Genomic DNA, 23105 nt, shown 5'->3' with positions numbered 1-23105 from the left:
GGGAGTCTGTCCATTTTGGTTTCTCCCCATTTCCCATTTTTACTGTTGCAAGCTTAATTCTCTACATTACTGCTTCAGTTTGCAATAATAATAATAAACTCATGAGAAAGCATCAGCATTTGAGTGCAAATTTATCCCGATATACAAATTTTTGTTTGCAATTTCACATTTTTTTCCAATAGACATATTTTTCCTTTGGACCATATCAGTGAGGCTGAGAGGGGCAGTCTTGTCATCTGGGCAGCCCAGGACTTCCATACACTCTGCCCAGGCTTGTGCCTCAGGGAGGTTACTTCGGTGCTGCTAACTCAGTGGTTTGACTTCACCCCCAGAGGCTCATTCCGTTGTCTCTCGAGACAGATGGATGCCAACTAACATATTTTTTTCTGAACATAAAGAGGTTTTGTATATTTAATTTTCATTAATATGTTGAATTGTTTGCACACTTCACCCTAGGATATGATAAGGATAGGATAAGGATAAGGATATGATAAGTGGGTGGCGCTGTGGTCTAAACCACTGAGCCTAGGGCTTGCCGATCGGAAGGTTGGCGGTTCAAATCCCCATGACGGGGTGAGCTCCCATTGCTCAGTCCCAGCTCCTGCCAACCTAACAGTTCGAAAGCACATCAAAGTGCAAGTAGATAAATAGGTATCACTCCGGCGGGAAGGTAAACGGCATTTCTGTGCGCTGCTCTGGTTTTGCCAGAAGCAGTTTAGTCATGCTGGCCACGTGACCCAGAAAAACTCTCTGCAGACAAATGCCAGCTCCCTTGGCCAGTAAAGCGAGATGAGCGCTGCAACCCCAGAGTCATTCACAAATGGACTTAACTGTCAGGGGTCCTTTACCTTTTACACATGGTTTGGCTGGAAAGGTGCGTCGCACAATTCAGAGAAGTGCAAAATTTTCAGCTTGTGTGCAATTTCAGGATATACGAACCAGGTAGGTTTGCATTAAAATGTGAACTAAATCAAATTTCTCTTCCATCTCTAACCCAAGGGTATAGAATCCAGGAGACCTTCCTTCTTCTTCTCCTTCTGCTTCTTGACAAATGCATATATGAAGCATCTATTTCCGGTTTGATCGTTAACGCTTCTTAAGCTTTTCCAGCACATCAATACATCACTTTAGTGAATCGATAAAATGCTTTAGAAACCCAGATAAACAATGCATGGAGAATGGCTGTGTCAACATGCAGGAAGAAATTAGGGGAGCCTTTATAAGAGATAGATTTGCCAATGAGTCATCTTTACAGGATAAGCCTAACACAGTGGGATCCTTTCAAACAAACTTCCCTTTGACATTACGTTAGTTATAGTAATATGAGCCACAAAACTTATTTCTTCCATGCATGTGAGGAAAAACGTGTAGCATAAAGGGAGGAAAACATATAATAGAATTCAACATTCATTATGTTTTTCTAAAATAAAAAGATACATATAAAAGTTACAAAAATAAACTCTTTTAAACGTAAAAGTTTCCAGGTACAGATACAATTACAAGCAACGGATGGCATTTGGAAAGAAGGAGGAAATCAAGATCAACTTGGCTGTTGAATGGATTGTAGCCAAAACAGGATCACTGAAGAACAAGGGGAGTATTGCTGGGTGGGTGGGACTAACAGGACAAAAAACCCCGCCCCCCCATCGAAAGAGCCAATGAGGAATAGGCATGTTCAGTGGCCACGGAATGCTGAGAGTCTGTTTGTAGGAGGGGACAGAAAGCCAGTATGGATGGGAACTGGATTAGAACAGGCATCCCCAACCAGTAGATCACAATCTACCGGTAGATTCCCAGCTGATCATGGTGGATCGCGGGACCCTTATCGATTGTGGGATTAAATAAAGTTTACCAAAAGTTAACAAATAAAAGCTGAAGAACTCTGGGCAATCCTACTCCCAAAAAGCTGAAGAACTCTGGGCAATAAACCCACCCCACGCACACTCCTCCTCCCTCCAATAACAATGGGTAGATCACTACCAGTTTTTTTATACTCTTGGGAGTTGGATGTGCCTGGATTAGAACATGGGGGATATGGCAGGTGTCTGGCTGGCATTCTGCAGCAAAAACAGGAGTAGACAATATGATTCCCACCAAATGTTGCTGGACATCAACTCCAGTGTGGTGTAGTGGTTAAGAGCGGGGGACTCGTAATCTGGTGAACTGGGTTCGCTTCCCCGCTCTTCCACATGCAGCTGCTGGGTGACCTTGGGCCAGTCACACTTCTTTGAAGTCTCTCAGCCCCACTCACCTCACAGAGTGTTTGTTGTGGGGGAGGAAGGGAAAGGAGAACGTTAGCCGCTTTGAGACTCCTTCAGGTAGTGATAAAGCAGGATATCAAATCCAAACTCTTCGTCTTCTTCTCCCACCATCATCCTCAGCCATCGTTGGCCATGCTGATTATGATTCATTGGAGCAGGAGTTCAAGAACTTCCGGAGGGCACCACCTTGGCTGTCCCTGAGCAAGGACATCTGAAGGTCTAGGCAGTGTGGTCTTGCTGCTGGCCCCACCCTCTCTGAGGAGCTGCCGGTTCTCTTAAAGGGCCACTGTCCTGTTCTGTAGGCATCAGCTCCTGCAACATGGAGGCAGTGAGGACTGCAATGGGAGGACATCATCCAGTACCTAGCTGTCCAATGATCCTGCATCTTCTAGCTTCAAATGGCATGGAGTAGATGTGGGGCTCCCTAAGAAGCACCTCTTTCCCCTACATGCCTTCCATCAAGCATGATGGGGGTTAACCAGACCAGTTAACTACAATAGCAAGTTCCTCCCTCCCCTTTTCTGTAATGTACACAATATTATTATTTTTCTGTTTTGTTTTCTACATGGGTATTATTCCTTGTTCCTTTGTGTGTGTGTGTGTGTGTTATCTTACTCTGTGCAATTGTCTCTTTGTACTTTTTATTTTTCAATAATGATAATGTTAGTAATCATTTTATTATTTATACCCCATCCATGACAGTGGCGGGTGGAGGGTGATGAGGTCAAAGAACATGGAAGGACTAATGGAGAAAACTGCAATGTCTACAGAGGAGTAATGCTGTACAAAAAAAAGGTGGAGTATTCAAAACATAACACAGACAAGGGCAACATCTTTTGGAAAACAGAAACTATTGAGACGAGGAAGGGGGGGGAATGAACCCTCCAACAAAAAAAGCAACCCCAATCTGCTCCTGTTCAATCTCATTTAAATTTAGACTATCACACGATTATCTCTCACACACATTTTGCTTCTCACCTATTAAATTACATTCGCCGGGAACACAGCCAAGCAAGAACTCCTGGCAGCGTCACTCCCACTAAGGAACTACATTTCTTGCATTTTGGGAACATCGGTGCATTCTTCCAGTTCGGAGAGGGAGGGAAATAGCTTACAAGCAATTAAAGAGATGACATAGATTAACAGGGAGCCAAACCTGTAGCCGTGTCTTTGGGGATCGGATTCATCCGAAAGACGTCGAGTTAAAACCCGCAGAAGAATTCCTTTGGATGGCTGGCAAAGGGTGGGAGAGGAAGCTTTCTCGAGAAATCTAAAAATCCCCCTGCTAAAATGAGCACCTTCTATGAAGCCATCTGTTCTTCGCTGATGGCATGCAAGGGGATGCTCTGGCGGAGGAGCAGGGGGGCAGGGGCTAATTGTTGTTGTTTCTATACCGCCCTATACACGAAGGTCTCAGGGCGGCTCACATAAAGGATCACATACATAAAATCAAAATACAAACAACCACCCCCCCCAAAAAAAAATCCCTGAAAAGAGCCAGCATTTTAAAAAGGGTAAAGGTAAAGGGACCCCTGACCATTAGGTCCAGTCGTGGCCGACTCTGGGGTTGTGGTGCTCATCTCACTTTATTGGCCGAGGGAGCCGGCGAACAGCTTCCAGGTCATGTGGCCAGCATGACTAAACTGCTTCTGGCGAACCAGAGCAGCGCACGGAAACACCCGTTTACCTTCCTGCCAGTAATTTATCTGCTTGCACTTTGACGTCCTTTCGAACTGCTAGGTTGGCAGGAGCAGGGACCGAGCAACGGGAGCTCACCCCGTCGCGGGGATTCGAACCACCGACCTTCTGATCGGCAAGTCTTAGGCTCTGTGGTTTAACCCACAGCGTCACCCACGTCCTTACTTTAAAAAGGGTATAGGATGTCAAACAGATCAACCAAAGGCCTGGTTAAAAAGGAACATTTTTGCCTGACACCTAAAGGTGTATAATGAAGGTGCCAGGCAAACTTCCCCGGGGAGAGCATTCCACAGACGGGGAGCCACTGCAGAGAAGGCCCTGTTCTCATGTTGCCACCCTCCAGACCTCTCAAGGAGGAGGCACATGAAGAAGGACCTCAAAAGATGATCTCAGGGTCTGGGTAGGTTCATATGGAAAGAGACAGTCCTTGTGGTATTGCAGTCCTGAGCTTTATAGGTCAAAACCAACACTTTGAATTGGGCCTGGAAACTAATTGGTAGCCAGTGCAGTTGGACCAGGATCGGTGTAGCATGCTCAAACCGTCTTGCTCCTGGCCGCTGAGCAACCTGGCTAAGGACTGCATGCCAGCCCCGAAGGAAAAAGAGATACCACATTAAACATTCTGGAACGCAAACCGCATTATCTAAATGAGATGGAAGCCACTAGACTAATTAAGGCGGATGACAGAAGTACCTTTAAATAGGAACTTGTGCTGCATTGGTGGGGTGGGGGGTGAGGTCCCATGGAAGAGTGCCAGTTTCCACCCCACTTTTGCTACACATTCTATAATATATATCTGACATGTCAAGAGTGGGGAGCCCAAGTGCTCAGTGTTGTGCACAGCCAGGTTCTGGGTACTTAATTCGTTCCAGAGGTCCGTTCTTAACCTGAAACTGTTCTTAACCTGAAGCACCACTTTAGCTAATGGGGCCTCCCGCTGCCGCCGCGCCGCAATTTCTGTTAGCATCCTGAAGCAAAGTTCTTAACCCGAGGTACTATTTCTGGGTTAGCGGAGTCTGTAACCTGAAGCGTCTGTAACCTGAAGTGTATGTAACCCGAGGTACCACTGTATATCAGCCTTTCTCAACCTGTGGGTCCCCAGATGTTGTTGGACTACAACTCCCATCACCCCTAGCTAACAAGGCCAGAGCTCAGGGATGATGGGAGTTGTAGTCCAACAACATCTGGGGACCCAGAAGTTGAGAACCGCTGATGTATATGGTAGAAGCATGCGAAATGCTCCCAGAATGCAAAAGTTCACAGTTGACTCAAAGACAATGATCCAGATTTTACTGTAAAATGTACCCTAATCATCATGCAGTTCAGCTGCCACAAATGGATCCTTTCACAATTTGACAGGTCCCTGGAAAGCGGGTCCCGTTGACAAGGGTGATGCAGCAGCAAAAAAAGCTAATGCTATTCTAGGCTGCATCAACAGATGTCTAGTGTCCAGATCAAGGGAATTAATAGTACCACTCTATTCTGCTTTGGTCAGACCACACCTGGAGTACGGTGTGTCCAATTCTGGGCAGGCACCACAATTTAAGAACTATGTTGACAAGCTGGAATGTGTGCAGAGGAGGGTGACCAAGATGATCAAGGGTCTGGAAACCAGGCCTTATGAGGAGCGGTTGAAGGAGTCGGAGACGTTTAGCCTGGAAAAGAGGAGACTGAGAGGAGATATGATAGCCATCTTCAAAAGATAGCCATCTTCAAGGACAGTCACAAGGAAGACAGAACAAGCTTGTTTTCTCCTGCTCTGGAGGGTAGGATTTGAACCAATGGATTCAAGTTACAAAGAAGAAGATTCTCACTCAACACCAGGAATAAATTTCTGATACTAAGATTTAGTGGGCGCTCCTTCCTTGGAGGTTTTTAAGCAGAGGTTGGATGGCCATCTGTCACAGATGATATAGCCGAGATTCCTGCACCTTCCCACTCTATGATTCTATTGTTCTAGGTGTGTTTAACAAAGCGGGAGAGAAGCTACAAACAGAGGTTTGCTAAAAGGGTTTGGACATTGGATGAGCTTTTAGGGAAGGCGCTTGTGATATCCGTGTATCAGTTTGTGTGTTGGTTGATTCGACTGATAAAGAACAGCTGAGCTTTTGAGTTAGAGGGTACGGCTGTCTGAAAGGCTCTATCCTTCTGCAAACAAAGTATTAAGAATACAGCATGTGTACTGGTCCTTAGCTCTTTGGCCCAGTTTAAAACAAGTCCCAGCTCCCAAACAGTCCAATGCAATTATCTTTGAACCCAACTTCATTTTTTTTTTACCGTGAACTGCAATCTGGAAGTGGGGATGTTTTGATATAACCAACACTTGTTTGCACAGCAGTGCTCCTAATTAAGCTGAAATGTCACCACGTTCGTATGTCTGTGTAACATCTTCTATTCACCTATTTTTAAAGGTCACTCCCCACAGGAAGCAACCTCATTTGAAACTTAACCAAAACGGCCTTTCTGTGGCATCTTTCTGATAAAATGGTATCATACATAGGAAGCTGCCTTAGACCGTTGGTATATTCGTGGGACGCGGGTGGCACTGTAGTCTAAACCACTGAGCCTCTTGGGCTTGCCGATCGGAAGGCTGGAGGTTCGAATCCCCTCAATGGAGTGAGCTCCCGTTGCTCTGTTCCAGCTCTGCCAACCTAGCAGTTCGAAAGCACACCAGTGCAAGTAGATAAATAGGTACCACTGCGATGGGAAGGTAAACGGCATTTCCTTGCACTCTGGTTTCTGTTGCGCCAGAAGTGGTTTAGTCATGCTGGCCACATGACCCGGAAAGCTGTCCGCAGACAAACGCCGGCTCCCTTGGCCTGAAAAGTGAGATGAGAGTTGCAACCCCATAGTCGTCTTTGACTGGACTTAACCGCCCAAGGGTCCTTTACTTTTACCTTTATGTCTGGTTTAGTATTGGCTACCCTGGCTGGCCACAGCTCTCCAAGGCTCTTCAGAAGGCTGCAGAAACAAATCCTTCCCAGCCCTATATGTAGGTACCTGGGATTGAAATGATAGAAATGTAGCATTGGAAGGGATCATGAGGGTCATCTAGTCCAGCCCCCTGCAATGCAGAAATCCTGCCCACAGCTGTCCCCGGTGGGCTTGAACCACCAACCTTCTGGCTAACAGCCAGATGCACTGACCAATTTGTGCCATGGGCTTACCCCACAATTGCCCGCAAATTTTAATTTATGCTGTTGGGTTGTCTTGTATGCTAACAGCTGGCAGGGTATTTCCTGCAATGTGAGGGGCGGAAGTGGTTTAGACGCTTTTATATATAGAAAGCTCAGGTTGTCTTCTTCATGAAGCTGGTGGTAACAGCTGGGGTGAGCTAACCGTGTTAATATGGACAGCTGTGCAGACAAAACGTTGCTCAATACTGCCATCTAATCAGCCTATCAGCAGCTGCCCATAATTTCACGTCTCTGGTTTTCTCTTTCCACAATTTTGCGACATTTTATGTACCACCTTTTCCTCCAAAGAGTTCAAGGCAGCATATATCATTCTCCCACATTATTCTCGCAACAACCCTGTGAGGTAGGTTAGGTTAAGAGGCTGTGTGTGGCCCAAGGTCACCCAACGAGCTTAATGGCTGAGTGGAGATTTGAACCCTGATCTCCCAGGTCGTGGTCCAACACTTGAATCACTGCATCCCACTGGCATGCACTGACTTTCTGAATGTGCTTGTTGTTGTTGTTTACTCATTTAGTCGTGTCCAACCCTTCGTGACCCCATGGACCAGAGCACGCCAGGCACTCCTGTCTTCCACTGCCTCCCTCAGTTTGGTCAAACTCATGCTGGTAGCTTTGAGAACACTGTCCAACCATCTCATCCTCTGTCGTCCCCTTCTCCTTGTGCCCTCCATCTTTCCCAACATCAGGGTCTTTTCCAGGGAGTCTTCTCTTCTCATGAGGTACCCAAAGTATTGGAGCTTCAGGATCTGTCCTTCCAGTGAGCACTCAGGGCTGATTTCCTTCAGAAGATAGGTTTGATCTTCTTGCAGTCCATGGGACTCTCAAGGGTCTCCTCCAGCACCATAATTCAAAAGCATCAATTCTTCAGCGACCAGCCTTCTTTATGGTCCAGCTTCACTGTGTTAGGCTGCAGAAACGGAGGAAAAACTGCAATGATGTCTCCTTTTCCTGGTATGAATGCCTCCAAGCTGGTATATGACTTTCCTGTCTGCCAACCTGAAAAGGTGTGTTATTTATTTCAGATTTTGAAACAGTTGTCCTGCCTGGATTGCACAAAAGGTGAGGGTGTCCTTCTTGGCCACAGTTTAGTCACACTTCTGATTTGCCTGCTGCTCCAGTAAGCAAGCTTTTCCTGGGAAATGACTCTCTCTGCATTCTGCATTTTTCTTAAGCAGAGCTAAGCAAAGATTTCTTGCGAGAACTTCTCAAGTATGAAACTGGGTTTGGGGGAAAGGGTTGGAAGTTTGATGAAGCCAGTCCCTCCCATTTGACTGAGTGAGGGCAGGATCGGGAAATAACTATTGCATGGGCATTTTCTGGGGAGGTAGTATTGAGAAAATATAGCACCAGCAGAAGTGTGGTGCTGGGAAGTGGAGTTGGGGTGCATTTTCGCTCAGCACTACTGCCTAATAGTTTGGATGCATTGATCTAGAGAAGCCAGAACAGCAAGTCTCTTTCTGAACCTTGAAGTCAAGACCTTAAAGAGGGGGGAGGGAATACAATCTTCCAGCAACTATACAGAGCGCCTCAAAAGCAGGAAAATAAATAGTTTCTTCACTATTCTGCTGACTTCATAATAATTCTTTTTTGGGGAGGGAATTATGCACATCGCAAAGCTATGCAAAAAATGCCTTCTAGCCAGGACAAGCTTAGCAGAGATCGCAATCATAGTTTAACCTTTCCTCATTGTGTCAGATTTGCCAAGTTAGGCATATTTGGGATTAGTCCCCAAACGTCTGTGCGAAATGCAATGGGAAATACATGTATCACAGAGTTTCCATGCTGAAGTCCTGGAAATATAGAGCAGGGGAATGCTTAAGATCTTTTCCAACAGGGTAGGACCTCCTGCTCATCATAGCTCTAACCTGCTCAGATGACAGAAGTTTTGTCCATAAGAAGCAGAACAATTCTCATGGGCTGAGTTTACCCTCGGGCTGGCAGCAAGGGGCAGCATGGTTGGCACCTGTCTGGTGCCCATCAGTGGTGGATCTTGGGCTCAGAAATGTTAGCAGAGCTCTGTGCGACACCAAAATCTGGTGCTCCCCGTTTTCATGCTCCCATTCTAAATCACATTTGTGGTGCCGCCTATGGTGTCAAGACCCATTCCCCTAAATCTACCATGCTCTACGTGGGGCTACCTTTGAAGGTGACCCAGAAACTACAACTAATCTGGAATGCAGCAGCTAGACTGGTGAGTGGGAGTGGCCGCCGAGACCATATAACACAGGTCCTGAAAGACCTACATTGGCTCCCAGTACCTTTCCGAGCACAATTCAAAGTGTTGGTGGTGACCTTGAAAGCCCTAAATGGCCTCGGACCAGTATACCTGATGGAGTGTTTCCACCCCCATCGTTCTGCCCGGACAATGAGGTCCAGCGCCAAGGGCCTTCTGACGGTTCCCTCAGTACGAGAAGTGAGGTCACAGGGAACTAGGCAGAGGGCCTTCTCGGTATAGGCACCCACCCTGTGGAACGCCCTCCCATCAGACGCCAAAGAGATAAACAACTACCTGACTTTTAGAAGTCATCTGAAGGCAGCCCTGTTTAGGGAGGTTTTTAATGTTTGATGTTTTATCGCTATTATTATTATTATTACTGCTGGACTCATCCCTCAGCCAGGGTTGAGTCAGACAGGCCCCCTGGACTTGCCGCAGTGAAGTTGTAAACTCATTGTACAATGGCAGAGTTGTGCATCTCAATAAATGTCGACTTTTTCTTTTGCTTCCAGAAACATGTTTGAGAAAGGAAGAGGCAATGAAGGGCACGAGCAATTACGCTTAAGGAAGGAAGAAAAAAAAAGGAGCCAACTAGGCTATATTGTAAATGACACTATTTTGTTTCTCATTAACTGCTCTGAAACTGCTATTTCAGATAACAAGGGGGCGTAATGGCCAGAAGCATCAGTGCCTTGTTTTGCTTCCTGTCTCCGTATTTAACCGTTAAAATAATTTAGGGCTGAGCGAAAGAAGTTTTCCAGAAAAGGATGCTCAGCTTGCCACATCAGTTTGCATTTAGAAAAAACCCTCATGAATATTCACCAACATTTTGGCGTGATTTTCTCCTAATAGAAACATAGCTGTGTGCAATTTTGTCCAACGTGCAGGTATTTGCAAAGCAATCTTGCTTAATGCAATGCATCTTTGTATTTTATTTCCCCTAATATAGGCATTTTGAGGTACACTTTAACCTAATACATGCATTCTTCTACATAACACTTGACTGGAGAACTGCATTGTGAAATCCAGAGTAGTATGTCTTTCGAAGGACGGCTGTGCTACAGTTCTCCAATTGTTTGGGAAAGTAAAAATTAGGTAAGTTTGCTTTCTTTTGAATTATGGTGCTGGAGGAGACTCTGGAGAGTCCCATGGATTGCAAGAAGATCAAACCTATCCATTCTGAAGGAAATCAGCCCTGGGTGCTCACTGGAAGGACAGATCCTGAAGCTGAGGCTCCAATACTTTGGCCACCTGATGAGAAGAGAAGACTCCCTAGAAAAGACCCTGATGTTGGGAAAGATGGAGGGCACAAGGAGAAGGGGACGACAGAGGACGAGATGGTTGGACAGTGTTCTCGAAGCTACCAGCATGAGTTTGACCAAACTGCAGGAGGCAGTGGAAGACAGGAGTGCCTGGCGTGCTCTGGTCCATGGGGTCACGAAGAGTCGGACATGACTAAATGACTAAACAACAACAACAACAAGAAGTTCGCTTTCATATGTGAACTAAATCAAATCCCACACACCCCAGCTACCTGCCAGCATGTTCAGGTAATTCATTGTGATCTTTATGGGAAATTGCCCTTTCTGTGTTCCAGAGCCTTGATTTTCAGACTTTTTTCGTAAGCATAAACATGCAAGGGATTTCAAGATGCATTTTTGTAAAATTCATGGTATTTGCAATGTAGGTAAATGTATGATACGTCTGGAACTTGCGGGCCTCTGTTTACATGTGCTTCCCCTCCTCAAAGTAGCCTCAGAAGCAACAAGCCAAGCGCTTCATTGGCAGCCCTGAAACTCCAACCATCTTCTCTGCAGCTCACCAAATCCTCACAGTGAGAAAAAGGAAGCCCATAAAACATCAGGGGGGAAGTTCTGGCTCCGTCTGCTTCCCACTGTGCTAGTTTTTACTTGCTGGCAATTATGTTACATGGAGAGCGTTCAAAAGTAGGGTTCCACACACACACCCCTCGCCGGAATGGTACAAATCCATTCTGCCAAGTTTCCCTCTTGTTTGAGCTCAGGTTGTAACCTTTGGGGGGCAAGGGCCTTGTCTTCATGCACTCTGCAAAGCGCCATGAGCACTGATGGTGTGATAATGCTAGAATCATTGGATCGCAGAGTTGGAAGGCACTCTAAAGCTCATCTAGTCCAACCCTCTGCAATGCAGGAATCTCAATTGAAGCATCCATGGCAGATGGATAGGCAGATGAATCCAATAAGATGATGCCATCCTTGGCTCCTTAGGGAGGAAGGACGGGTATAGGAATTCAACAAACAACAACAATGGGAACGATAATTGATCCCATGTAGCGGTCTCAGGCTGTTCAATGCAACCCGCTTTCAAGATGGTGCTTTCTGAAAGTTCTGGTTCATCTTGTTCCACTTACAGGCAAATTTGTTTTTGGAACCTGAATGAGTTATACGACAAGTTTGGAACCCTCCTGCAGAAATAGGTCATTTGACTTCTGTGTTTCAAAGAGGATTTGTTTTATATGACATAGTAATGGTAATCCTGCATGTTTGAGGGCCAAGCTTGATGTCATGTTTTCTTTTCTTCCAGAGATTGCTTTTGCAGTGATTCAAGTACATCTATGACAGAGAGAGGGGGGGGCAGTTTTGCAAGGGGGGAAAACCATGAACAGAACATGCCAGGGACTTTGAATGTGTTGAATGGGATTTACTCCCTCGTAAATATGCTTAGGACTGCAGTCTCTTTGACTAATTTCTCTGAAATCATATATGTCCAAGGAATGATTCCAAAAAATGAAATGGCTTACAATCTGGAAGCGCTGGTGATACTTTCAAGGAGGGATGCTGATTCTCATGGAAATTATTTAGGTGCAACACTGCCAGAGGTTGGAGAAGACATGTTGCAAAGCAGCATCAATATATGCAAAGATTTATTGATATAGGCAAAAGGGAAAAGGGAAAGGACCCCTGGACAGTGAAGTCCAGTCAAAGGTGACTATGGGGTATGGCGCTCATCTCGCTTTTCAGGCCAAGGAAGCTGGCGTTTGTCCACAGCCAGCTTTCCGGGTCATGTGGCCAGCAAGACTAAACCACTACCAGTACACGGAGGACCACGACAAGTGCCAGAGTGCACAGAAACACCACTTACCTTCCCGTCACAGCGATACCTATTTATCTACTTGCACTGGTATGCTTTCGAACTGCTAGGTGGGAAGAAGCTTGGACAGAGCAACGGGAGCTCACCCCATCGTGTGGACTCAAACTGCCGACCTTCCGATCAGCAAGCCCAAGAGGCTCAGTGGTTTAGACCACAGCGCCACCCGTGTCCCTATATATTTATATATTGCAGGGCTCAGGAACCTGTGGCCCTCTGAATGTGGTTGGACTCCCACCAGCCCCAGCCAGTCAGGATTGTTGGGAGCTGTAGTCTATCTATTCCCTGGTCCTGAACTGTTGCCCTGAAGGACCAGGTGCGCAGCCTGGGAGTCATTCTGGACTCGCAGCTGTCCATGGAGGCGCAGGTTAATTCTGTGTCCAGGGCAGCTGCCTACCAGCTCCACCTGGTACGCAGGCTGAGACCCTACCTGCCCGTGGACTGTCTTGCCAGAGTGGTGCATGCTCTAGTTATCTCCCACTTGGACTACTGCAATGCGCTCTACGTGGGGCTACCTTTGAAGGTGACCCAGAAACTGCAATTAATCCAGAATGTGGCAGCTAGACTGGTGACTGGGAGTGGCCACCGGGACCACATAACACAGGTCCTGAGAGATCTGCATTGGCTCCCAGTACGTTTCTGAGCACAATTCAAAGTGTTGGTGCTGACCTTTAAAGCCCTAAACGGCCTCGGTCCTGTATACCTGAAGGAGCATCTCCACACCCATCGTTCAGCCTGGACACTGAGATCCAGCACTGAGGGCCTTCTGGCAATTCCCTCATTGAGAGAAGTGAAGTACAGGGAACCAGACAGAGGGCCATCTCAGTAGTGGCGCCCGCCCTGTGAAATGCCCTCCCTTAAGATGTGAATGAAATAAGCAGCTATCCTATCTTTAAAAGACATCTGAAGACAGCCTTGTTTAGGGAAGTTTTTAATATTTAATGCTGTATTGTTTTTAACACTCAACTGGGAGCCGCCCAAAGTGGCTGGGGAAACTCAGCCAGATGGGCGGGGTATAAATAATAAATTATTATTATATCAACATCTGGAGGTCCCTCCTATATGTGTAGAAATACCACAGAACTCTACTTCCAAGCTGGGGTATTATGAGTTTCAGGGAGTTCGTAATGCTTTCCTCACAGAAGACTTGAGAATATTATGACCCCTTAATTCTTCCCTGGCTCAGACTAAGGGTAGTTGAATCTGTCTAGTTGCAATCTGTGTTGCTTTCCCTGTTTTGTTTTTTACCCATAGCTCTGTTCCATTTCTGCATTCATGACTACCAGCTTTGGCTGGTGACTCCTGGCTCATCTCTGCCTATGAAGACACAGCTTGAGCACACTGTGCAGGGCTACACAGACAACTGATCGCTTCATCTGCACCTATGGAAGGAGACTCTGGTGGCTGCAGCGTAAGAAGTGTCCCAACTTCCAGGCTGTGCTTGCCACACATGTGAGAGGCTTTGCATAGCTTCGCACCTGCACAATGTTCCTGTAATAATAGCTGTGAGAAACGGACAGAGTGAGAGCGCTCAGGACAGCACATGGCTGTGCTGCTGACTGCCCAGCAATTGTGGGGACATAGGAAGTTGCCTGACGCCAACTCAGTCCATCTAGCTCACTATACACAAACTGGCAGCCAGTCTCCAGGGTTCTGGGCAGGAGCCTTTCCCAGCTCTACCCAAAGATTCTGGCAATTGGACCTGGTATCTTCTGCATGCTCTACCACTGAGCTATGGTCATAGAATCATAGAATTGTAGAGTTGGAAGGGACCCCAAGAGATATCTAGTCCAACCCCCTGAAATACAGGAAAACCACTTCCGAACTTGAGAGGAGGTGGAGTTGCGGGCTTCACGCCCTCTCCACATGCGCGGGGGCTGGCTCTCAGCCTCCGCGTGATTGATGGAATTCCCAGCCGCGTCATCCCCTGGCCAGCCAATCGGGTGGCCTAGGGGGCGGGGCTTACACCTTACTACACTGGCACGGCCGGGGATCTCCCCCTTTGGACGCTGCAGCTCTTCAGGTCGTGTCCCCCCCGCCGCCCTTTAGGTCCTTTCTTTGACCTTGCTATGGACTTTGGTTGGTCGCCGTCAAGGGGCCTGGTAGGAATTTTTTCCACTTGGCAAATTGGCACCAGCCACTTGGTTTTTCGCCTACCTCGTAGCAAATCGTCACAACCTTCTCAGCATTGGCGGTTAGGTATTGGTAGGGGTATTGTTATGTAGATGGGGGGGGAGGAAGCACCATCACCTCCCCTGCATAACAAAGGGTAGTCCGGTAAAGGATTCTGGGGGGCGTTTCCCTGTCTGAAGCCTATGGAGGCCAGGGCCCAAGGCACGCCCCCGATCGGTGACCCCGGAGGAGTTCCTAGTTGATGTGCATCAGCAGGACTCCCCCTACTGGTGGTTAACCCTTCCTGGACTTCAAGCAATCGGGCTGAAGCTGGATAGTTGGTTAGGACCAATGCCTAAGCCAATACCGCTCATCACCTGTAACCAATAAAGTTGTGGCCATTTTTGCCCATTAACCTAAATAATCATGTCTGGTGTCTTCATTTCCACCACGCAACAGGGATGGGGAATCCTCCAAGCCCCCTGGACTGCAATGATCACCTCAGTCTTGGTGGTTGCTGAGAGTCCTGTGCTGTGCTTTGCAGCCCCGGAAAATCAGCCTTGCCAGGGGCTTTACAGGTGCTGTCAATTAGCTGATCAAAGGTACCCGCAAACCCCTCTTTGGCCCAGCTGCAACTGAACTCGTCCCATACGTGATGTCAGGTGTAGAGCAGGTGGGTGTTGCTTGGCTCAAAATGCCTAGTGGGCCTAATTAGGCCTGCGAATCAGAAGTTCCTAACCCCTGCTTTAGAATTAGAATTCAGAGCAGAGCATCTGTAAATGGGAAGCCCTGCCAAGACATCGGGGTTGCCTCCTTATGCACAGGGATCAGCTGAACCGTTGCACCGCCTTGGGGTGGAAACTGACAGATGGATGGCGCTCGCTGCATGTGGCGTATGATGTTTCTCCCTTCCTGCTTCTGGAGGGCACAAAACAAAATGATTAAAAGCAATCTGGAGATATTAGCTGTATAACAAGAGACGAATCTGGTGTCTCGTGTCCCCGGCTCTGATTTATGTTGGCTAGGTGTGCATTATATTCCCTGCCTCATCAGCTTTGCCAGACTATCAACCAATAAATCTCACAAGGTGTTGCAACTTGTAATATTTTGAGCCGCGTGCTTTTATATAGACAACTCAACTGTGGATGGCATTGCTCCACCAGCGGGAGTCTTGGCCACGTACCTCACCCCGGAGGTCGAAAGAATGTTGTTTGCACAAACTTCTGTCTTCTTTTACTTACATCCTTTGCATGTATATTAATTCCCCACCCACCCCTCTTTCCCCTTACCCCACCGCTACCGTAGATTCTTAATTGTTTTTAAGAGATGCACTTTGTACGCTTGTTTAAAAAAAGGAGCGGAATCTATCAAAGGGACAAGACGGGAGATATCCGCAGAGCTTAAACAACAATCAAGCGAGCTGTTTTTTTTTATCATCTTTCGCTTGTAACATACATCTGATCCAATTATTGCCACAGAGGTGCTGGCAGAGTGCATCTTCGCTATGCAGAAAATATTGAAGCAGCAGCAATGGAGAGAGAGAGAGAGAGAAAGACCATATGCCATTATGTAGCAACTGTGCTTTGAAGCAACCTCTCGCTGAAACATCACAAGATCAATACTGCAGAGAGTTCCACTCTCCTGTATTATTACGGGGAAGCTTCGTGCTGGCGGCTGGCAGCCCACATCCCATTTAATTGCGCTCGCATTTAAAATTCTGCTGCACCTGCAACGTCTGCCGTTGTTTGCAAGCCGGTTATGAACAATGAAAACTTTCCCCCAAAATGTCAGGCGAGAGGCAACGGCCATAAATCATCCGCCGATAGCATCATGTGAACCTGGCTCCCAAGGCAAATGGCCCTGAAGATGGAGAGTGCCTGGTTTATCAGACAGGCAGCATCTTCCACTGACGCCAGCACAGCGAACCACAAGCAGAAGACAAGACATGGGTACCTTTCCTTCCTGCTGTTTTCCAACGCTAGGGCCAAAAATGTTTCCCTGCCTTTATGGATCCTTTACCGTTTTGCTCTGTTTTGGTTTTCCTTCTTCTTCATTTTTAGCGTAAATTGAAAAATATTTATATACCACTTTTCATTTCTTAAAAAAATAAATAAATCAGAAAGTGGTGTGATGCACAATACAAAAATACAATAAACCAAACCAATCATAAAAAAGTTGTGGGAATGTTCCAGGAGGCAGGAGAGGATATATTGTTTGATGATATTCTTCCTAACTTGCGTTAGCAAGTTCTGTATCTTGGCAGAGTTTAAACATTCCCCTTTTAATCGCACAGCGGTTAGCTTGTTACAGGCTCATCTGAGCCTCTCAATATAAGATTCCTGATAAGATCCCTTCTTGTCCCTCTTGAAAAGAATAGACACAACAGTCTTATTAAAGTCAGTATAAAAGTAGTTTACTTACAATCATTCAGTTCACAGTTAGATCCCTGAAGGCAGACTTAGGTTACAAAAGTACATATCTACATGAACTATCCCATAAGGGAGTTAGTCCCAAGTGACTGCGACTGAGCAGTGACTGAGTCACTTCTCCTAATAGACAGGAAAACAAAAATGAAGGCGAAGAAAAAGAAGCACATGGAGGAGTTGTGCTCCTCTACCCAGAATAGGCCACAGCCATTTCAAGTCACATGCAGTGGAAGTCTGTCCCAGCTCAGGAGGAAACAGGAAGTACAAAACACCCCCTAACATGTCCACTGTAGGAATGTTGTACTTGCCTGCTATGTTTCACATCCCACAAAAGTAAATCCAAAACAAACAGATTAAAAGCCAGACTAATAATTAGTTTGATAGGGTGGTACATATGGTTCAATTTGCACAGATTTGTTTGTTTGTTTATTAGATTTATATACTACCTTTTCCTCCAAGCAGCTCAAGGTGAGGATACATGGTTCCCCCCCCCCATTTTATCCTCACAACAATTCTGTGAGGGAGGTCTGACTGAGAGGCAATGACGGGCCCAAGGCCATGCAGTAAGCTCAAGGCTGAGTGAGGATTCGAACCCCAGCGTCCAACACTCTGACCATTACACCACACTGGCTCTAAAAGAGAGAGCGCTCTTGAGCTCATGCAGAGTACCTAAACACATGGTGTAACTTCAGACTTAGCTTCCCAGATGGCAGGCTTGTGTTTCTAAGAGAGCTACAGTTCCCAGACTCCACTGTGAAAAGCGGTTGAATGTTAAGCCACTTTGGAAACTGTACCTGGGGGGAGGGAATTGGGGTCCCCTCACAGCACCCTTAACAAATGGCAGTTCCCAGAATCCTTTGAGAGAAGCCCTGACTGCTTAAACTGGCATCGCAGCACTTTAAATGCTTTGTGTGAATGTGGCCCAAATCTCATTCTGTGGCCAGCCCGGCCAGTCTTTCTGGGCTGAAAAGAGTGCTCTCAAACTGCAGCCTGTATTTATTATTTAGTTTTTAGTTAAGTATGCCTTATTCTCTGTACCAGTTAGTTTTGCACAAATAATTTTGTGTTGCTTTTTTAAAAGAAAAAACAGCAACACAAGAAATCTCTCTTGATTTCCCATGATCCTCCATGCTGAGACATTACAAATCAAAAATAAAGGATTTCCACGCATAGCTGGCTTCCGTTCTCGATTCCCCTTCAAGCTGCCTGCGCCGGTATATGAATTAAATGACCCTGGAGCCAGACAGGCTGCGGAGATCTGTTATTCTTAACTGCCATTTGCAACGGCTCCGAAAGCTCTTTTTTCCTTCCCAAAAAAGGGAAGTGTGCAAGAGCACAGAGGGATTCCAACTGTTTCAAGCGGCCGTTTGCCGCCGCTGCTGCTGCTCTTGTTGCTCTCATTATTTGCAAAGGAGATTGACAGCTCTGGCAATAACAATAACCTTTAGCTTTGCATTTACGACAAGACACTAATGATCTTCGCCAAGGGTTTAAAGGAGAGCCCACTGCAGCTGGGAGAGATCACCCTTCGTTATTGGCTCTCATTTTATCCGTTATGCATTTATTTTAGTCAAGACGGCTGTGGCGGGCATGCCAGATTGAACATGGGCATAGAAGAACAGGGAAGATTTCTGCATAGGCCTAGAGGGGGAACTTTGGCCTTGTGGCAAACTCGTTCTGAGTTCCCTTCTATGCTCCATTCTACCATTCTGGGGTGAGGAACCAGTGGACCTCTGGCTACCATTGCACTACAACTCCAGCATGGCCAATGGTCAGGGATGATGGGAGTTCAATGTCAACATTTGGAGGGTCACAGGTTTCTCTTTCTTTCTTTCTTTCTTTCTTTCTTCATTATATACTGTAAGTATCTTTGCCAGAAACCACCGAAGAAGACCTTAAATCAAAATGCATTTGTGTTAGCTTTCATTTTAGGGTTTTTGTCATTTCATTTTAAGAACACCAGAAGAGCCCTCTGGATCAGGCGAGCAGCCCATCTGGCCAACACCCTTGTGGCGTTTGCCCTCCTAGGTGTGTGACATCATACTGGGTTCATAGGGAAAGGTTAACTAATTGTAAAATGACTAACCAATGGGAACCCAGGGGGCAGAGTTAACTGTCTATAAGGTTTAAGCACAGAAGGGTTTTTTTAGTGAGTTAGGGTGGTTGAGAAGACAGTCTGGAGTTAGCAGAGACAGACTTATTCAGGGACAGATATTCAGATGGGCCAGACTTATTCAGGGACAGCCCCATGGAGGCCATGCTTTCCACGAAGTCCCGAGCGGCCCCTTGTAAGGTCGTGTCGGCATGGATGTTAAAATCCCCTAGGACAACCAAGCTAGGTGTCTCCAGGAGAACATCTGCCACGACCTGAAGCAGCTCGGGCAGGGAATCCTTGGTGCAGCGGGGAGGTCGGTACACCAAAAGGAATCCTGTACTGCCCCTATTGCCCAACTTCCAGAACATGCACTCGGAAAACTGGGTCTTCCCAATAGGACGCCTGGTGCAAACTAATGACTTCCTAAAAATCACTGCAACCCCCCCTCCCCGCCCACATGACCTGGGTTGCTGTGCGTAAGAGAAACCTGGTGGACAAGCAGCGGCAAGGACAGGCCCATCTGCTTCATCCAACCAAGTCTCTGTTACACATGCCAGGTCAAGTCCTCCATCCATGATCAAGTCATGGATGGCAGTGGTCTTATGAATCATTGACCTGGCATTGCACAGCAGCACCTTCAGGTCATGTGGGTATCCCTTGCTGATTCTAGTATCCATCCGGTCAAGACCAGACCCAGAGGCAGGAATAGTCCTCAGACAACGACTAAACCTGCCCCCTCTGTAATGACATGGTCTAGTCTTAGCGTAACTCCTCCTCCTACCCGTGATCACTGAGATCGGTTGCCCCAGTGCATCCCCCCCTGCGGGACTACTGACTCCAACTAAGGAAGTAGAGTTTAGCCCTCATGGCTAGGATTTTGTGTGATTTGGACATCCACATCTCAGCTTGTCAGCATTCATATTACAGCTATGAGTCATAATGTAAGTAAAACATCAACACAAAATGAAATCCAAAAGCCATACTTACAGAATTGCAGGTGCTGGCAAGAACTGTCATGAGATAAGTAGGTACCTTAAAACCAGTGCTTTTTTTTTTTTTTGCTTTAAAAAAATAAATAGGGGTACTCTCATTTTGACTCAAGAAAATCACCATTTTCTAGTTCAAATCGGGGGAAATAAATACAGTAAATGGACAAAAGTACAAAGAACATGCATTACCTCATATTACACAGCTGACAGCTCACAGTAACTTCCACATTGGCATGAGGTTGTGTGCACTAACATCTTCCCGATTCCTCTGTTTGCTGTTGGTGTCCGTCGCCAAATGTCGTCCTTTCAAAAACCATACACTGAAGGCTTAAACAAACACAAAGGAGGATGTACCAATTTTATAAACATTAAGTTGGCTACAGTGTTTAAATGCATTCCACACTACTTCACACATTAAACGCTCACTTCCAACTGAGACTCAGGAAACACTGGGAAAGGAAATGAAGCCGCCATTGGAGGTGGTAACAACGAAACTGACCAATCACCGTGCTAGATTCCAACTCCTGCTTCACACATGAAACATTCGCTTCTGTCTGAGACTCAGGAAAAACCATGATAAGAAATGAAGCCACCATCAAGAGTAGCAACGGAACTAACGATTCACCGTGCTAGAGGAGAAACTAAAAATTTTCATTTTTTTAGTTTCATTTAGTTTAGTTTTAGTTTTTTAGTTTCATTTTTTTAGATTCACAAAATGTTTAGGGGTATGCGTACCCCTGCGTCTCCCCCAGAAAAAGGACTGCTTAGAACAACCTATCAAAGTTGCCCACTGGATTGCGACTGTTGCCTTTCTGTTTGGAAAATGCGGCTTTTTCAGGCAGCCATTTTGAACATCTATGTCATTTCTCCCCATTGTACTTCCTCCTGTTCCTTAAAAAAAGGGGGGAGCGCTTTGGTATAATTTCTTCAGCCTCCCCTTTCATTCTGTTCAAGAGTTCCGAGAGGTATTCTAATATTAATAAAAGCCAAGCACAGGCAAAGTCGCCCAAGCAAGATTATTCACACAGAACAATGTGTCAGTAATGTGGGTGTACACGGACTGTAAATTCAGCCTGCGACGCGCAGGAAAATAGATTGCGGTGTCAACTTAATCAATGGTTCATCCCAATACTTCTCCAGCAGTTGGCCCTTATTACAATCACGGGACTGGCCTACCACGGTGGGGAAAAAATCAATCAGCTGCATTTTCTAAGCCCTGAGAATAACAGCAGAAACGTAGTAAGAAATACCAATAGCAAATAACCATATTACTCCACCAAATAGCAGAGGTGAAGTGTGTTTTCCTTGCAGCAAAATGCCCAGAAATCCTTTCAGGACATTATTGCAGATGTTTCAGGCAGACGAAAAGAGTGCAGCGGTTGTTGTATGCCCAACATCATTAAACACTCGTACCCGTGAATCTGACATATGTTATCGTCAAAGTGAGTGGGGCCTACAACAAGACATTGCAGCGTGGAATGCACTGTCTTTCAGGGGTCTGGCCGGCTGGGTCCTTTTTCATGCTTCTGCATTCCATTCGTCCTCCGTTAGCCTTTTTGTTCTCTACCCACAATAGTCTGTCATCCTTTCAACAGCCAGATCAAGAGCATTTCAGGGTTCTGAAGGGGGGGAAAGCCACAAACAAATAAATAAATGTAACAGCCACTATTCTGCCAGCAGCAGATTTCCTATTTTGGTTCCTTCTGCCTCTGAGGCTGCCGTTCTACATCTTTGGGATCAAGCCCTGCTGGTTTCAGTGGCGCTGACTTCTAAGTAAACACACAGATGAGGATGGGCAAGCCTGTTGTCTCTCATTCCACAATATGTATTTCACCCTCTAATAGCTCTGCAGGCTGTTTAGCTTGATTGTTTCTCCTGCTGCCATCAATGCCACATTCCATCTATTAACCGCATTCTGTGCAAGGAATTCCACTTAAACTCTGCGAAGCTCTTGCACCGTGTCTGAAGTGCATATCCCTGCTGCTCCCGTATTTGACGTGAGCTAATAATAACCCAGGTAGCGTTTATCTTTTCTGCTCCCCTTATGAAATTTTTGTTTACCTTAACGAGGTCCCTCTGTTCAGCTCTCGGTTTTCGAAGGCTTTGCTGTTGGGATTCCTTTGCTCCCCTCTCCATCCTTCCTGAAGAACCAAAGTCTCTTTTTCTATGTGTGTGTCTTCTTCTTTTTTTATCCTACTGGTTGCCTTCTGTTCTGTGCTTTCCATTTTTAGCACGCCATTTGTCAAACGGAACGGCGCACAGGATTTCAAGCTTGGCCTCTGCGCATCCCCTTGCTTCGGCAGAGCAGGGCAGCGCCTTCCAAATCGCATGCAAGACGCCGCTTTCTGGTGTTAGACGATGGAGAATCTGTATCTGTGCTGAACGATCTGAGAGGTTTATCTGCCAGTCCTTTGCCAGATGGCTTATGACAATCCACACGCTGTTCCTTTCTCTCAAGGATCTTTGAAATCAGAAGTCGCCAAGATGCACAAAAGCTTGGTCAATCAGAGCTTTGAGAGTGGGTTAAAAACCTAAGAAGAGCTCTGCTGGATCAGACCAAAGACCTATGTATTAACAACAACAACAACAACAACAACAACAACAACAACAACAACAACAACAACAACAACAACAATTTTATTATTTATATGCCACCCGTGTGACTGGGTTTCCCCAGCTAATCTGTGCAACTCGCAAGAAAATATTAAAAATGCAATAAAACATCAGCCATTAAAAACTTCCTGGAACAGGGCTGTCTTCAGATGTCTTCTAAAAATCAGTTAGCTGTTTGGCATCTGATGGGAGGGCATTCCACAGGGCGGGCACCACTACTATGGCCAACCAGCTACCTACAGGAAACCAAAAGGCCTTTGTAACTGTTGTTGATTATCATTGTTCATAGAATCATAGAATCATAGAGTTGGAAGAGACCACAAGGGCCATCGAGTCCAACCCCCTGCCAAGCAGGAAACACCATCAGAGCACT

The 23105-nt window shown here is 46.2% G+C and overlaps 1 long non-coding RNA gene across 1 annotated transcript; it reads right to left on the bottom strand.

Annotated features, from left to right (window-relative positions):
* Positions 1 to 18856: 18856 nt before the first annotated feature.
* Positions 18857 to 22662, bottom strand: LOC310760978. The gene is made up of 3 exons (XR_014547145.1): positions 22181 to 22662; positions 20309 to 20446; positions 18857 to 18929 (listed from the first exon to the last, which is right to left on the bottom strand). It is a non-coding gene; the product is annotated as an uncharacterized lncRNA (long non-coding RNA).
* Between the last annotated feature and the right edge of the window lie 443 nt (positions 22663 to 23105).

The sequence above is a fragment of the Podarcis filfolensis genome, assembly GCF_964270895.1.
Source record: "Podarcis filfolensis genome assembly, chromosome: 4".
In the NCBI taxonomy this organism is placed as follows: domain Eukaryota; kingdom Metazoa; phylum Chordata; class Lepidosauria; order Squamata; family Lacertidae; genus Podarcis; species Podarcis filfolensis.
This window is presented reverse-complemented; position numbering and strand designations above follow the sequence as displayed.